General features: G+C 42.7%; 1 protein-coding gene across 12 annotated transcripts in view; it reads right to left on the reverse strand.

The window, feature by feature from the left end:
- The window catches only part of DENND2B (DENN domain containing 2B), a 180634-nt gene that overhangs the window by 110676 nt on the left and 51957 nt on the right, over positions 1–18001 (reverse strand). The window contains exon 1 of one of the 12 annotated variants that reach the window (XM_068556568.1): positions 12546–12630. The exons of 10 other annotated variants lie outside the window; for them this stretch is intronic. The gene's annotated coding sequence lies outside the window, so the exon portion shown is untranslated. Of the gene's footprint in view, positions 1–12144; positions 12166–12545; positions 12631–18001 lie in introns of those variants that run through there. One more of the 12 variants, XM_068556570.1, reaches the window with a different exon arrangement.

The raw sequence follows: 18001 nt of genomic DNA on the forward strand, positions 1-18001 counted from the left end.
TTTTATCTGTCCGTTTTTCTGCACCTCCATTGCCACCCCCGTCTTTCCCCTTAACCACTGCACAAACCTCCTAATCGCCCCAGCTTTCACTCTTTCACACCTCCATTCTCCACAGAGCTGTCTGAATCACCCTTTTACACCAAATCATGTCATTTCCTGCTTAGCACACTTCAATGGCTTCCCACTGCATTTAGGATAAAATCTAAATTCTTACCAGGACCTATAAGGCCCAGCATGATCCTTCTCCAGCCTCCTCTCCTCTCAGCACATTTCCTGCCCTCCCGCTCTGGGTGCCAGCTACACAGGCCTCCTTTTAGTTCCCCAAAGTGTCAGATTTTCTCCAGGCTGTTGCGACACTCCTCCACACCCTAGTCTTCACCTGGCTGAATGTTACTCATCTGGCCTCAACTTGCCTCTCACCTCCTCAGAGGAGTCTCCCACGATCCTCCAGTCTAAGTGAGGACTCATCCTCCACGGCACTTACCATAACCTGCAATTGCTCATTTGTGTGATTCCTTGTTTCCCCCCTGAGCTCCTTAGGAGCAGGAAGCTTGAAAGTTTTGCTAACCACCATATTCTCTGCATTTAGTATAGGGTCCAGCTCACGGCTGGCACACAATAAAAATCTGCTGAATGAATGCATAAAACCCCCTTTCTTCCTGTCCAACAGGAAGAAGAAACTTAGAACAGCCATTTCACGTCACTCATTGTATCTTTTCATAGACTTACAAACTATAATTACATGTCTTTTCCTCATGTGCCTTGCCTGTGGGCTCGACCAAAAATTCCTGTAAAGTCTCCCTGTGGTTTGTTTCCCAGAACTTTCCTCGTAAGGTCACTCTTCCGGGGACGCGCTCCAGGGTTTTACAGCCTTTCCCAGTCCCAGAGTGCCCACTCACAGGCACTCCACCACCAGCGTCACTGCCAAACCAAGCGGGATGCAGGAATGGCTCAACGCCCACAGATGAGAAGGTCTCCCGGGTCAGCTCCATTCAAGGACAAAAATGCTTTCTCTCACCTCCACTGTGCAGGTCACTGTGCTTACACAAAATACACTTTTCCTTTAAAAAGTCATCTTATGTTTTATAATTTGGAGATGGGTGTAAATAGTTTGAAAAAATGTTTTTCCATTACTAAAAAGAAACTGAAAACTACTGTCTGGGGGGAAAATAATGAAGGCCTAAATAATAGCAATAGCGGTGTGCCTAAGCCCAAACCCCTCCCGTCACAGACATCGCCACCAAAATCTGAAATCCCTTCTGGCTTCCTCTCCTGCCACACTCCCCCACGACCACCACTCCATTACAGGCACAACCATCACACACCAGCTGGTGCTCTGAAAACTGCATTTCTCCTCTCCCTCCCCAGCTGCTCACACTGTTATCTTTTTCTGAGTGCCTCTCCTCCCCTAACTAGCAAAACCAAATCGCCTTCAAGGCCCAACTCAGTTATCACCTCCTCTGTGAAATATTTCTTGATCTCCTGGCAGGATCTGTTTGTCTACTCTGCAAGCCCACAGCAGTTTAGGATGCCTTTATCATGGTATTTATATCATTTTATCACTGCTACTTGCACTCCCTCTCCTCCACAGTTGTGAGCCCCTTGAAGTCTATCTACTTTCATATTTCATTCAGAGTGGGTGACCAATTAATGTGTTCGATAAATGAATCATTTAAAAAGATGCTTTAAAAAAAAAACCCACAGAAACAGCTGTCCCCTCCATTAGATGAGGGAATTTGAGTGGATAGACTTAGTCTATCCACTCAAATTCAAAAGAAGAAAAAAAAATTTTATATATATATATATTTTTTAATATATATGTGTGTATATGATCATTAGATTCTAGATTTGGTCACTAGAAGAGATTATAGTCTTTTCTTGCCCCTTTAAAAACTGAAATGCCAAATCCGAAAACACAGGAGCAGAATGAATCTTTTAAAGTCACTCCTTACTTTGGGATCACTGGAATTCAAGAAAAGAAAGCTGTTATCTCACTATTACTGGCTGGATCCTAGAATGCCTAAGAGATGCAGTATAACTTCAGATGCCTCTAGGGAGCCTCGCTCCCAGTGCCCACCTGACTGGGGTCCAGCAGCATGTCCGCTGAAGACACCCAGTTCTACCCATGCGTCCTGCCCATTTTCCTACACTGGGCTCTGGTTGCCATGTGAGTAGGCAGGTTTACACAAGAGCTCTTTAGAACTTAACAATTTTCCTTTTCTACCTCTGAGTGGCAATGTGGTTAAGAAAGGAAAAACTAAAAATTCAGGAGTAGAGAAAAGAGTCATCAGACTGGAGTCCAGGTCCTGGTTACAGGGCAGTGAGATCTTGAGCAAGTCCCTGTCCCCCATAGGGCCTCCGCTTTTTCCTGAATATAATGAGAGGGCTATTGGGTTGTTGGAACTAGCTGTTCTCCAATGGTCCCTTCTAGCTTCAATGTTCTACTGCATTGTTCTTTGGCAGTCACCCAGACCCGTGGTTCTATCCTAGTCACCTAGTCCCCTTGCTTTCTGAATGAGTCCAAAGCAGCAGAAAGACTTCTTGTTTCAGATGCTACAGAGCCTCCATCTAATCCTTTCAGCAGAACCCCATGGGGCTCTGGAGTCATCTGCTTGGGATCAGATAGAAGAAGATCATCACCAACATAAGGCAACCTTTCCTATAGGAAAAGATGGAGATTCAGACTCCCTGCCTAAGAACAGCTGGCCTAAGAGAAGAAAGGCACCAAACGCAGGATGGGGAAATTAGGAAATGGCCTGGGAAGTGCCTGGAAGAAGACTGCAGTTCTGCCTGGGACTCACTCCTAGCCATCAGTCTGAGACAAAGCAGCCTTTACAAAGCAGAAGCACTGGCAATATCTAACGAAGTTCTCTTGGAAGACAATCTGCTTACTGCCAATCAAGCAGTCTCTTCATGGGCTCTACCAGGGCCTTTGCATCAACAAAACAAACGCATTCCTCCAGATAGCAATTCCAGCCCTCCTCTGCCTGGGAGCCACAGCTGGCAGGACCTCCAGTGTGCTGGCCACTGCTACACATACTTTGCTTCACAGCCTTCCTGGGAAGACAGAGAAAAACCCATTCTTTGCTCAAGTCCTGGCATTTTATGGTAGGAAATTCTTCCAGGTCCTTATTCTTGACCTAATCCCACCTGCCTCCGACCCTTTTCCCACCTACTCCCCTCCGACCCTGAGGCTCCGAACTCAGAAAGTGTGGGCTCAGCCTATAATTATCCTAGATCCCACTGCCCTGTGGTGAAGCGGCTACTGCACCTCTTCATGCTGGGTTGAGCACACTCTCCTTCTGTGCACCAGCCTTCTAGCCCCAGTCCACCTCCACTCAGCTCACAACCCTCAATATGAGGCTCAAAGTTCAGATCCCCAGGACACAAGGTACTCAGTGCCTTGATCCAGTCCCTCGGAGTATCTGTCACAGAGTGTATATATGGGCTAATTTCTGGACTCTCTCAAATCCACAGGCCCCTGACTTCTGCCCCTTGTTAAGTCCAAGCATTTTAACACTGGGCCACATAAACACAGTCTTGGGGCCAGAAACAACTGGACCAAGGAGGCAGTATCCCAGACCCCCTCTAGAAGCCCCATTTACCCTTCCAGAATGGGCTTCTCATGTTTACTTGGCTCAGAACTCCAAGCTCAACCAAGATCTTACCCGTCATGACTAAAGCTTCAGGATGAGGGAGGTAGGGTGCAAAGTGAAGGAAAAGGAGATGGAGGAATAAGAGGAATGTGCACTCAAACAGCTTTTCCATGATATAACCAAGAAAGTACCTTGAGCCTCAGAAAGGAGTACCCCTTAGAATAAGATCTGGGCAAAGCTGTGGGAAATGTGGGTCCAGCCATATCACCTCCTCCATACTGTCTCCCCTTATTTTCCCAGGTTGGACTGGATTCTCTACCTCCACCCCCTGTACTCCCTGGAACAGTCTACTACGCCTGCATCTGCCGTGTTCATATTTTAGTGATATTTAGTTCATATTTTCGTATTTTAGTGCACCAAGGCTTATCCAGCTCATTTCTCCTACTAGCCTATGTCTTAACTCTGAAGCCTAGTTTAGGGTTCTGTACCGAGTACAATTAATAAATTTTTAACATATGAACTAAAGAAACCAACCAACTAATCGATCTAACAAATAAGGGATCAACAATATCACCACAGAACCTAAACCATTTGGCGCTTAGCACCTCAGGGAGGTCCAAGGTTTTCAAGGTGTGGTACATATATACAAGATGATTACAAGTGGTATAAGAACATTTAAAAATTTTTTAATGCTCTTATATTTATCTTAATGTGTATTTTTTTAAAAAAGATAACCAGCTATTAACTGCATTTTCACTGAAGTCATTGAGTAGACCAATGCTAAAGAAGGTATATATGTTTTTTGTTTGCTTTTAGTTTTGTTTTGCTAAAATTAGTGGGTAAACGTTTAAAGAGAAATGGGATACTTACACAACCTCAAAGTATCTCTCTCAGAATATGTATTAATTACAAAGGCAGAAACAGGGAACTTGTCAGTGGAGAAACCTGGCAGACATTACCTTCACCAAGTGATCAAAGTTAACATTACTAGTAATAAGATACACTGACATCATGTACCCCTGACATGAAGCAATGAGAAGGGCACTGCACTTCTGTGGTGTTCTTCCCAAAAATCCATAACCTTAATCTAATTATGAGAAAACATCAAACAAACCAACTTGAGGGACATTGTATAAAAGGACATTGTATAAAATACCTTCCCAGTACTCCTCCAAAGTCTCAAGGTCATAAAAGGCAAGGACAGACAGAAGAACTGCCATAGACTGGAGGAGACTAAGACACAACACCTAAATGTAATGTGGGATCCTGGATTCCACCCTGGAACAGAAAAAGGACCTTAATGGGAAAGACTAATGAAATACAATTAAGGCTATAGTTCACATTATACCAACGTTAATTTCTTAGTTGATAAGTATACCATAGTTATGTTAGATTAGGGGAACTTGTACTGTCTTTGCAGACTTTCTGCAAGTCTAAAATTATTTAAAAATAAAAAGTCTTGTAAAAGCTAATTTAAAGATAAATAAATAAAAGTATATATGGTACATATCATAAACATGGGTAAGAATGACTCAAGTTTGAGAAGCAAGAGTGGCCACCCTTCAAACCCTACCTCCAAGGAAAGCTGCCCCAGAATAAGAAGAACAGCTGTAGAAGAATATTTACTAAAATGGGCAGTGTTTAGTTTATATTACTTGGAGAAAAAGTAATTATCCCATTTTGTTAAATATATATATATGCCACATATATAATGCATAGAAAAAATGTCTGCACTGAAATAAAGATAACCTATCCTGAACCAAGTACAGATGGCATTTATTAAATAGTAAATGGGATATAGCTTTTGGAAAGCATCTTGGCTAGATCAATTAAAATGCTCATATCCTTTGACTCAGTGGCCTCATTTCTGGGAAGCTGTCCTAAGAATAAAATGCCCAAGTATGAGGGAAAAAAATGCATGTTCCCAGCATTATTTATAATAATGAAAATTAGAAACAAACTCCATGTGAGTCATTACTAAATTGGTAAATGTCAAAAGTGTTTTTTGACCACTACCCATACTAAAAAATAAATTTTATATAGTAATACAGAATGTGCATGTATGAGAGAGCGTGTGTGCACGTGTGTATGTATACAAAACTGAACCAAAAAGTTTCTGCAAACAATACTTACCTTTACTATGTGTGATGCTCTCTGCCATTTTCTATCCTAATCTATTTCATTAAGAAAACAAACAAAGCTTGTAGAGCCCCACTAGACTGATTCCCCATCCCACTAATGATGACCTGCAGTCTGAGAAACACTGCACTAGATGGACACTTGTGCAGCCATTAAAAGAAATGACTATAATCCACAAACTGGTAACAGTGATCGGCTCTAGGGAAAGAAAAGAGAAAGAATGTAGGAGGAAGATTTGCTTTTCACTGTACATCTTTTTGTACCTTTTGAATTTGCAATACATACACGTATTATTTATTTAAAAAGTGACTGTGAAGACTTTAACAGTATCAGACAATGCTAATTTTGCATGACAAAGTTATAACTACATTAAAATGTAGAAAACACATACAAGCGAAAAAGGAAATTATACCAAAACAATAACCACATTAGCAATTTTTTCCTTCTTACTAAGTTCTAAATATGCCACATGGTTACTGTTTTACTTCTACAATTTAATATATATTTATTTTCTAAAATTAATGCAATTATTGGCAAGGGTACATAGGAGATTTCAAAGCTAATGGTAATGTTTTCTATATTAAGCTGGGTGGTAGATACATGAATACTCACATTTAAACTGTACATATAAAAAAACATATACTCTATATTTTAATAATATTTTTAAAATGAAAGATTGCAAAAGTGGACCATTTTTTCTGGTCTGCCTCTCCTCACCCTCAAACTCAAGCAGACACTCCAACAAAGTGTGGGATAGGATTTAAAACCATCAGTCAAATGGATACCTTCCATTTTTGTAAACAGGTTGTAACATGTTAGAACCTGCCTTCTAAAGACTTCCATTTAGAACTTTGTAGGTGGGCTAGTTTCAGCGTTCCATTCACACTCAGGACTCTCTAAGTGTGTTTTCTTGATTTCCCTTTTCCCCGCCACTAAGCCATTGTTTATGCCTTCATATTTTAAATCACATATAAGCTCTTCTGAGCAAAGGGACCATTTCTTATCCATCTTTGAATTTCCAACAGGCTATAATGCAGTGTTTTCTTTACACACAGCAAATGCTCAATAAGTATTTATTAAATAGGCAATATCAAAGGCAAAACTCCAGAACAGAGTATATGAAACACGAAAAGTAGCAAGGACATAAAGAAGGAAGCACTGATCACTGGAGATTAAATAAAGTCATGCTAAAAAAGTCATTACTTTTATTTAATAAAGTTAACATGGAATTATAGTAGAGAATAAAGGAGATAATATATGTAAAACACTCAGCAATAGATAGTAAGTGGTCTATAAATAATAGTCTGGGGGTTTAAAAAAGAATATGCACACATATTTACATAATATATATTTACATATGATATATATTATGTATCACATAAATAAACACATACATATGCACACACATATATCAAAGAATGCCAGGACACAATTTATCTGGACTTCAGAAAAATCTCTCTTGATCTTATGGATAAAACAGGAAGGCACTGGCAGTAGCACAATCTGGTAACTCAGGACAGCTGGGTCCAAATGGAAGAGCAAAATGGATCAGTATCAACTACGAAGGAGTACTCTGGAACTCCTAGAAGTCTGGACATTCCCATCTGTTCTAATCCCATCCTGGTCACCCTTTTTTATCAATGACTCGGGTAAGGCACGCTTATCAAAAATGCATATAACAAATTAATTAGGAGGGAAAATTAACATATTAGAGATAATTCCCCAAAAAGGGCCTCCACAAACTTAGAACCATAGGTTAAGTATAACAAGATTAAATGTTAAAAGGACAAAAGATATCATTTTACACTTAAGTTTATTTTAAAAAACTGCATGACAACAGGATGAAAATGGTATAAGTAAATTTTTGTGACTTTCTGTTTGAATTAGAAAAAAAAATGGTATAAGTGAAAGACACTTGAGGAATGGTTCAATATGAGTCAACTGATGAGTCCATGTGATTTTGAGTTTACTGACCGACATACAGAGTCCAGGTCAAATGAGGTCCATGTCTTACTTTGCTCCATTCTGGTTAGAACAATAGTGTATCCAGGGGACACACATTATATTTGCAGACCCAGGGGTAATTGGGGTCCTAATAATATCCCAGGCAAGTATGCTGAAGAGAAAAAGAAAATCAAGTCTGTGGAGTCCCTTAAATTGAGAAATAAGATAACATCTCTGGTTCATGAAGCTCTTAAGTCCCCCTACAGAACAGGAAGATAAAAAACTACCCCATCACTTACTCCCCATGGAGTCATCTCTGGGAACTAGTGGCTAGATGAGATAAAGGAAGCTCACAGAAAGAAGAGAGAGCTGAGCCCTGCCTGATCTGCCCTTTGTGCCTTCCACTACTCACATCAGAGCCTCTCATTTGGGGCTCTGACCATAAAAGTTCTAGTGAGGACCCAGAGAAGCTCAGGAATCCAAACAATTCTTACCCATCATCTCCCCAAACCATGGTTCATCATGATCAGAATTACAAAGTGATGTTTTTAACCATCAGAGTGAATTCTTGTGGATCTTTAACCTTCTATACTAAGCTGTCATCTGATAGCTGTTGTGAGCAAGGACTCGGCTTTGACTGTTGTAACTGAAACATTAGACAGTAGGAATGCAGCAGTTCAGCTCCGTCAGGCATTGCTGGGACGTATACATACCAGCATATCTCCCGTAATGAGAAACTACAGTGCTTCTAAGGACTTAAGAAGAATCAGGAGGAGAGAAGAGCAGTGGCCCCTCAAAATTCAGTTCTTATCCTAGGGACATGGATGGTGGCCCTGGTCTACAGATGAGTGTCCTACTAAATAAACTTCAATGTCCTATGGTAGAAGATGCCATTTTTTAAACCCTTCTCTCTCTTTTCCCCCAAGGATAGGAACCTAGAAGTTTCTAATTTATGCAATGATTAGCTCCTTCCTTAACAATACATACACTAGGTGTATCCCATTTTTATGTAAAATAGAGCTAGTTTGCCTTTTGTATAAAAAGAGGTGCTTATAAACGTTCATTCACTTAGAGATCAACACAGAGAATGGGTGAGATGATGAGAGGAAAAACAGGAACGTGGAGGGAGAGAAGAGTGCAATTTAAGATCCTGAAGGACAGAAACAGGAGGAAGCTTGTTTGGAAGTCTGAGAATAGCATATCTGGGGGAATTCCTGAGCATTACTCCCTGGGATGTCAAAGAACATATCTGAGTACCACTTAGCCTTTGAAGGACAGAAAAAAATTCAGAAAGTCTATACTCCTTACCTGGGTGAACATGATTGTCTATACCCCATGTAACGGGTTAGCTAACGCTGCTAATGACAGCATTATTAGGAAGAGGGCAGAGTAAAACAAACAAAAAAACACACAAAAGGTCAAGGACTACCGTCCCCAGCACAGCAGTTGCCAGCAGAAGACTTCTTTCTCACAAGCTGTGGGACTCCAGAAGCTATAACTGGGAGACACTGGCTCTCCTCAAACCCAAGCAAGCAAAGGAAGTCAACCACGTTAAGAGTCCTCAAGGTGATGAAAGACTGCAGCCACTCATCATCCATACAGATAACATCTGCAATCAGTAATGCAGGGACACACCTCTTCCAAGGAAAAGGCCCACAGGAGCTGAGGAGGGGAAGTTTACTCAGGAAAAATCCACTAAGAAAATGAGGCATGACTGTGTCTATGTGCTTCCAAGAGAGTAACCACTGCTTATTAAATTAGTGTTCCTCTTCAGACTCAGGATTTCTCCAAACACAGCCCGCAGAAACATAGCCACTAGCCAATCACGAAGGGTCAGAGACCCAGAGACAGCTGTGAGAGCTGTGAGAGGCAAAGAGGAAACTAAAATGGGCTGCAGAGGTTTGCAAAATGTTTTTAAGGACAGTGAAGGTGACCCCAACTCTATTTTTCTTTCTTCAACCATGATCTCTCTCTCTCTGCTCTGTCTCCTGCTGTATGGGGCGGTGAGAATGAACACAAGGAGGGAGATCAAGAGCTCTTTGAATAGAAAGCAAGAACTGGAAGGGTAATTGACTGTGGAGGTGAGGGAGGGTCCAGAATGACTCCCAGATTCCGGCTCAATCACTGAGCACCAGCCATCACAGCAGGGAATAGAGACAAAACAGAATATTCCAAGGTGCTATGCTGTAGTCATGTCTGAGTTTAACCAAGAGAGGAAGTTGCTCCAACACAGGAAGTTATCTAGACAAGACAGACAAGAGTGGAGAGAACAGAGATGGAGGAAGGGGAATTAGACTAGAAAAATAGTTAAGGAGAAAAAATCAAAAAGGAAAGGAAGGAAAGAGGAAAAGGGAAATGGAGAGAAGTGCATGCATGCGTGTGTGCATGCGTGTGTGTGTGTGTGTGTGTGTGTGTGTGTGTATTTTAAGAGGAGGTGGGGAGAGGATGTGGATAACACAAACAGCCATAACTCTGCAAATACTGAGTTCAAATATTGGCCACAGCCTACTAACAGCAGAGTGTGTCCTCTTCGGTAGTTAGGTCCTGGGGTCAGCATATAACATGAAAATCATGTGGAAACAAATTACTCTTGAAATTCCCTTAGAAAGGCACAACCCTGGAAACCAGCCACAGTCTCTGAGGAAACCCAATTCAATACTTTTCATATACGTATTTTCATGCACTCTTAAGAATCTCAGAACTAGAAGGACCCAAGGCGTCCATCTTCCTTATCTACTGGTTCTCAAAAAGAGTTCCTAGTAGTAGAACCACTGATCTAGTCTGAAGCTTCTTGAATAAGCTTCATTTTGCTCAGAGAGACTGGTAATCACCTAATGTCACCTAACTAGACAGGACTTTTCTCTGACCCCAGACTCCTTCCTCCATGCTTCTCTTGTCTTAAATTTCCCCTAGGAGATAGAAGGCCAAGATTGGAGGTCCCATTATACCACTAAATAGTTGTGTGAGTTGCGACTAGTACCCTCTCCTTTCTTGGCTCTAATCTCCCCATCTGGAAAATGAAGCCAGATTAGATGAACTCTAAGAGCCCAGACAACTCTGAGATACTTACTGAATGAAAAAGTGCTTTGAAAAGCACTTCCTAAACGTAAGATAAGATATCGTAATGGTCAACTCTCACAGGGCAGAAATGTTGGCATCCTCTGTTTTTCCCCTCAATTTTACCCTTAATATCCCATGTCCAGGTCCTACTTATTCTACTTTTGAATATTCTCTAGGATTCACCCCCTTCCTCTCTATTCCGGTTGTGGACGACCCATACTCTTTGGTGGGTCTCCTTACTGCCAATCTCTGTCCTCTCCAAAATTAGCCTACTCTCTTCCACAAGAGTGCTTCCCACAAAATTCCACTTTCGCTGCCTCTCTTCCCATCCCCTGAGCACCAAGGCAGATCGTCGTCGCAGGGACCCTGGAAAGCCACACCCTCTCTATGTCCCTGCTGTTCTCCACAACCAGAACACCTCTCCTTTGCTTATATAAAGTCGATCCAACCTTCAAAGATCAGAAAAGATCCTGCCTCCGCCAAGAAAGTTTTCCTATAGTTTTAAGAACCTTCTTATTTCTGAACTATAAACACATTCACAGTTAGTAACCAAACACAGTTAAGATCTCTATGTTCTCTATTTGTTTAACAAATTATGTCTCTCCCAATAGATGATAAATTCCCTCGGTGAGAAAAAAAGCTTTATATAATATTTGAATCACAATGTTGGTTAAGCTGAAAAATTCAGCTAGTATTATTGACTGTTTGATGGCTGAAAAGCAAGATCTTTTGCCCTTGACCTTTCGCAGGAAATGTTGGGGGTGCGGGGAGTGGGGAAGGGAAGGGGTGGAATCAATACTCCCCCAACTCCTGAAGTACCTTCCCACCTTTTCCTCCCAACTTTCACCTATTCTGTTTGAATCCTCTATCACGGGTTCAAATCAACTTCTTCCCTAAGGATGAGTCTCAGCACATCAGAGCAGGATGCTCTGTAATACTTAGTTATATTTAGACAGTTATATTTAGCTCCATTCTTAACCCTGATCAGTCTTGATCAGTCCGCATGATAGCAGCAGCTGCTTACAATCCCTGACAGTGATGGGAAGGTAAAGGCAAGAGAGAAATGCAGAAGGAGGAAGAGCCAAAACTAGCAGGGATTTTGTAATATACATTTCAGATTTGGGCCCTTGAGGGAGGTCTGCTTCAAATTAAGCCCCATCTGTTCTCAAGTGCCAAAGAGGCAGGACATCCATGGGAAGGCTCTGTAACCTGTCAGCACATAGACACCTCTACAGGCCATGCCACTGAGGACTGCAAAAATGCTTCTCATCCTCAGGGAGCCAACAAACTGGAGGTGGGCACTCTGACTGGCCATCCCTGCCAAGGGATGCTAACGTGTGCTGTCACCACCCAGAGTGTCAACGTAACCAGACTGGAAAGACACCCAGAAGACAGATGCTCTTACCTGCCTCTAAGCTCCTTCCTCACAAAAGGCATCTGCTGCACCCATCTCCACAGCCAAAAGATCACAGGAAACCGAGCACTAATCTTCCTCCTCACCCCCTTCCTTCCAGATTGGCAAGGAGACAGGGAAGCAAGTCAGAGAAAGTTTTAAGGAGAATCAATACCACACCGCACCCCATGAAAAGCTAGCTCCTGGTCCCAGGACTGCAAGAAAGGGCAACTCCACATTCAAACTCCTGGTTATCTCCAGGGGCTGGTCTCCATGGAACTGCCCTAGCATTCTGCATCACAGAGGCACGAAGCAACCGCACCCCACAGAGCCCCAGAGGCAGAGAGTTAGGCAGAAAGGAATGCAGACAGCTTCCCAGAAGTGCCCAGCAGAGAAGGAAACCAAGAGCTTACCACAGCTTCCTGGGCCCAGAAGGGGAGGAACTAGGCTCTCAGAAGAAAGACTTCAGCAGCTCAGAGACCTTGAAGGTCCTCATATCTGAAAGCCCAAAAGACGAGAAAAGTACTGTGGTGGGAAGACGTCTGGACAGAACAAGCCTGGGCTGGCCCCAGATGACTTCCAGTAAGCAGTGGCTACGCTGAACGTGAGCAAGAGTCTTAGAGAAACCCGAAGCTATTGATGGCCCCAAAGGAACCCAAGGTAGGCCTGGCATGGGGATGTCTGAACCACCTAGTATAAGCTTCTGCTGGTGGCTTTACCACCTGCCTTCCATGCAGGGGCTTCATTCTTTTCCACATCTTGGGGGAGGGGGGTGGAACGAGAGCAGGTACCCAACATCTGACAGGAAAACAAAGCTAGTCAGCAGATGGGCTTCACAGGCTCCAGTGCCTCCCAGCTCTGTTCTCTTTGTCATGCTCCAGAGGACACAAAGCTTCTTCCATTCCTACTGTGAGTTGTAGGCTTCCCAAGGAGCCCCACCACAGTTCCCAGAAACCCATACAGAGGCAAGGCTGAGCAAAGAGGAAGATCTTCCCTGCAGACGTGCTTTCTCCAATTTGTCACATATTATGGCTTTGTGAGGCTCTGTTCTAGAATAAGCATAGGGGAAGGAGCAGAACATAGAAAGGAGGTGATTCGGAACACCTTCCTGTTGTATACTAAGCTGCCACATTAAACATATCAAACGAAAATAATCAAATAATTTTAATTGAAAAATGAGTTAAATCATAAACTGCTTTCCCTTCCAAGAAAAGGGCAATTCCTAATACAGATTCCCAAAAACCCAGACAACGTTTCTCCTTCTCCTCTCATATCTAACCCCAGTTTGGAAACCCTCATCAGTTGTCAGCATTAACACAAAATACACACAGACACATACAGACATACACGTCTGTTCATTCCTCAAAGCTTTGTTCCCACAGCTAAGGTTACAAGACCCTTTCCAACTTCAGGTCCCTGTGGGGACAGCAGGAGGCAAGAATTAGACGAAGGCTTTTCCCAAGCAAAGGCCTTGTCTGCCAATAGGACTGGGGGTGGCTTTAGACACCGCCAAGTGCAGGAAGGAGGCTGAGCACCTGGAATCCCCCCTTCCTCCACAGCACCAGTAAACCAGCTGACGTCACCTCTCTGGTAGCCACATGTCTGCCTCCCAGCCTCTGGGATTTTGCCCATCCTCACCTCAAAATTGCAAAATAAGTGTCTGGAGCTAGTTAGTTCAGTTACTTACAGCCTGGTACCAGTGAGACAAAGGTGAAAGGTTTGCTCCTTATACAAATCATTAGTTTCACCCTGCCCTGCGGCCATAGGTTTTACTCCCGTACCTTGATCAAAATGCATGCTGCTTTTTGCAGAGACAAGACCAAAGATGAGCTCAAACCATCTCTGGGCACCACAGAAAGAAAGACAAAGGAAGAGGTAATCGGCTACGGACCTACTTCTTTAGAACTACATGACATATACTATCCCCAGGCAAAAACATATGGATAAACTTTCCCACTCTAACAGGAAATTCTCAGTCACTTGGAACCTAGTAGAGCTTGGAATTTTATTCAAAAAATTGTTCCATTTTCCTGAATTGTTCATTCCACAAAGAGATGCTACAGTTTACACACAGAGCACAGGGACAGCATCAGTTTTCATAAATTGGCAGCAGATTTATCCCACTGGAAATAGACACAGCTTCAAACTAGAAGCTTTCCATTTAAGACCTGACACAGCAACACAACAAGAATGTATTATTTCCTACTCAAGAATAGGAGCAGATAATTCAATTAACTCCACTAAACAACATGTTTCAAGAATGTGGTCCTGTCATAATTGGATCATGATATTCAAAGTAGGGGGACGTCTTCAGGCTTTAAGCTAAAGTATTTCCTGAAGTTACACATAGCAAAAAAAAAAAAAAAAAAGAGAGAGAGGGAGAGGTAGAGGGAGAGAGAAGAGCTTAGTCAGGCATGGCACACTCCAGTACCTCCAACTGCCACGCAGAGACTCAGACCAAAGGAAGGACCCAGCTTTCCTGATGGAGCACCAGGCCTCCTTTGGAAGCACTTTTCTTCCTCTCCATATGACAGGAATGGAGTTGGCCCCTTCCACAGCAATATCACCCTTAGGGGCCAGAGGATGAAGACTGTTTTTGCACTGAACACTCCTCTGTCAGTCAGTCACCTTTACAAGTTGAAGAAATTTTCCCAAAGAAACAATATTAGATATGGTAGCTGCATGCCCAAATAGGCTCATTACTGAACATGGTTAAAATACTGTTTATATAAAGATACAAGAAAAATTACCTGTGTAAATAAATACTTGCAATAAAACAAAACATAAGAGAAATAAAATTAAATAATTTTTACATATCCCAAAATTGTGGTACTGGAAGAAGGACAGATTAATTGAAAGATAGGTATTTTTAAGGATTCCAAAAGGTATTCACAAGGACAAGACTGATAGCACTGATTCTTCACATCATCTCATTTCACTCCCAAATGTGTGACTTTCCTTTCTGAAGTATTCTTGGTGTCATGCTTATCAGCTATGACTGGGGCTAGCTTTCACTCCACAATCAAAGAGGGAAGGGGACAAGGAGAGTATTTCTTGAGGTAACTACGCAAAATAGGTAGAAGAGAAAGAGAGTGGAGGAAGAAGGTTAAAGAGGATGTGAGTAGGATTTGAAAAACACCTACCTGAAGGGGAACTATGAGCTATGACTCGTGAGAAACACGGAAGGCAGAGGGTTTGTGAGTATCCAGGGCTGGAGTGGCAGGGAGGATACATCGGGCATTACGTGACAGCTATCAGTTGGGCCATCTTCCTAGGACAAGTTGGTTTAAGAACAAGTGAGACGGGGGAAAGTACCAAATAGCCAGACATGGGCTCACAACTCTTATCAAGCCCCAAATCAAACCATTACTTCGCCCAGATGATGCTGGCATTCACAACAAACACATCTATAGAGCCTATAGGAAATGTTTATGCCTGTTCTCTTGGAGCTGGATGAGCTGGAGTACCTAGCTATCTAAAGGAAAGGAACTATCCCAGAGCTCCACGTCATCCAGTTCTAACAGTCCCAGTAAAGTAGAAGGCATCCTCACTGGTGATGTAGGGTCAGGATGGAGTCAGAGCATATAGAGTACATTAAAAAAAAAAAGAGAGAGAGAGAGAAAGGAGCACTGTGGTGTATGTCACAGGGACTTAAGATAAATTAAATGATTGCAGAATAGCAAAGAAGTCCCGGTTGAACGCATACAGAGTCAATTATGTAACTCTTCTCCCCAGAACTAGTCTACTCAGTTCCATGACTTTCTCTAGCAAGGTGCAGCAGCCTGAGAGCCTCCCGAGGTTGGGTGTAGCAACAGTGAGTGCAGGTCCTTATCACTAACCCTGCAACGACAAGTATCCCTCTGAACTCATTTACCAAAGTTTCTGCTGATTATGCCTGACAAAGGATCACAGGGCAGCAAAAGACTTTGGAGATTGTCTTCCAAATCTGCATTGGAGGAAACCAACACAAATCTTTAACTGGCAAGAAAAAGTATAAACTAGGCAAGACCTGATTAAATCCCAGAATCATTTCAGAAGGGGACAGGGAGAGATCAGGAAGAAATGTAGCTCTGCCTATCTGAGTATGTGTGTGAGGGCTATGGTTTACATAGGCAGACGTTAAACTACTTTGTTCTTCTTCGAAGACTTGCCTCTCACGAACACCAAGGAGGCATCTCTCAGTTCTTTTGTCTACTTTTATTTCCTAGTTCCTATTGATAGGATCCCCCCAAATATCCCCCCCTTCCTTGCTGGAACCAAACCATACCACCTTCAGGGCACAAGAACTGGAACGCAGCCATGCACAGAAGGAGTGATCAACAAATGCAGAAGTTGGACATGTTAGCAAACATTTAAGGTTTCTGGAAACTACAACTTCCAAGGACCATTCTCCACATGATGAGGAAATCAAAGCCAGGTGAAGATCTGGGCTGAGTTTCAAATATTTCTGGGTTTATGAAGGAGGTGGAAGGTGGGAGGCAGAATTCTGGAACTGAACCCGCAAAAGGCCAAGCCTCCCACACCTCAAGGGTGACAGCAAACAGGTGTGGACCTAGAGCAGCCCCAGTGGTGGACAAGGCAGTTATCTCTTGAAGTCATCCTTGCCAGAGAATTTCCACCACTTTGTTATCACAGTTTATACTTTTTCAAAGTGACTAGACATGCTCATTTTATCTATATTTGGATGTGAGTTTCCTTCTGGCTCCACTAATGACAGTCATGGTCACGGTTCTCTGCCTCTAGTCCATCTACTCTCCTTGATCCCCCAGCCTTACTCTCTGGGTTCCTATCTCCATAGATTCCTGTCTTCTTTATCATAAGGTCCCTTTTGACAAAAGGAAATTGAGACATAGAAATGTGACTTGCGCAAGATCACACCGCAAATTAGTAGCACAGCAGGGATTAGAATCCAATTCTCTGAACTCTAGTCCAGCACTCTTTCCAACTGACCACAATACCTCCGTTATAGGAGAAACATCTGCCCTGGAGCACCAAGACCAAGAATCAAAACAGTTTATCTGCATGTCTTCTTAAGCAAAACAACACAGCCAGAATGTTTGGCAGAGACTAACTAAATATTTCCTCTGTGATCTACGCCGGAGGGGAAGACTGTGGGGGTGAGGTAGGCACAGAACACAGGGAAACTGAAGAGAAAACCACTGCAAAGGCCAGCAGATGGGTGACAAAAGAGGGAAAATGCAATCTTAAACTGAGGACAAGCTAGGGGCAAAGGAATCAGATTTTTTCTTTAATGTTGAGATTTAAAAATAGGATTCTAGATCTAAATGTGAATGTAAATAGACCGTCATCTAAGAACCGACCAAACAGAAGCCAGAAGAAACCGTATCACAATATCAAGTCATAAAGACAGGAATCTATGGGAGTGAGATGGGGGCGCTTAGGAACTCAAGGCTAGAGGCCGAGAAGCACTACCGCGGAGCATCACTAGTAGAACTGGAAGGGAGCTCAAGGGACCCAGACAAGGTTCTTCCAAAAGGAGGAAAAGCACCGAGATCATTCAGCTGAAAGAAGGCTGGGGGAGCAGAAGAAGTCACTATACAAAACTAGGTCCACTGGCTTTAAAAAAAAAAAAAAAAAAAAGAAAGAAATCTACCTGATGATGCAAGAGAGAAACTCTCCAAAGAGTGTGAAAGCTGTGGAATGGGAAAGTTCTTACCCCCAAGGAAAGGCCACTTGAGCTTTCCAGGAACCTTTAAGAAAGAAAAGGCTTCAAAGGGCATAGGACTCCTCAATTGTGTTAAATGAACAAAAAGAAAAGGGAGGCTTCCACAACAGAACAAAGAGGTCTGAGGCAGGCCTTCTACCACTGCCCCTGGGGGCAAAAGGGTTTTCTCTAGCACTGCTGTGA

Source organism: Eschrichtius robustus, chromosome 11 (genome assembly GCF_028021215.1).
Source record: "Eschrichtius robustus isolate mEscRob2 chromosome 11, mEscRob2.pri, whole genome shotgun sequence".
Classification (NCBI taxonomy): domain Eukaryota; kingdom Metazoa; phylum Chordata; class Mammalia; order Artiodactyla; family Eschrichtiidae; genus Eschrichtius; species Eschrichtius robustus.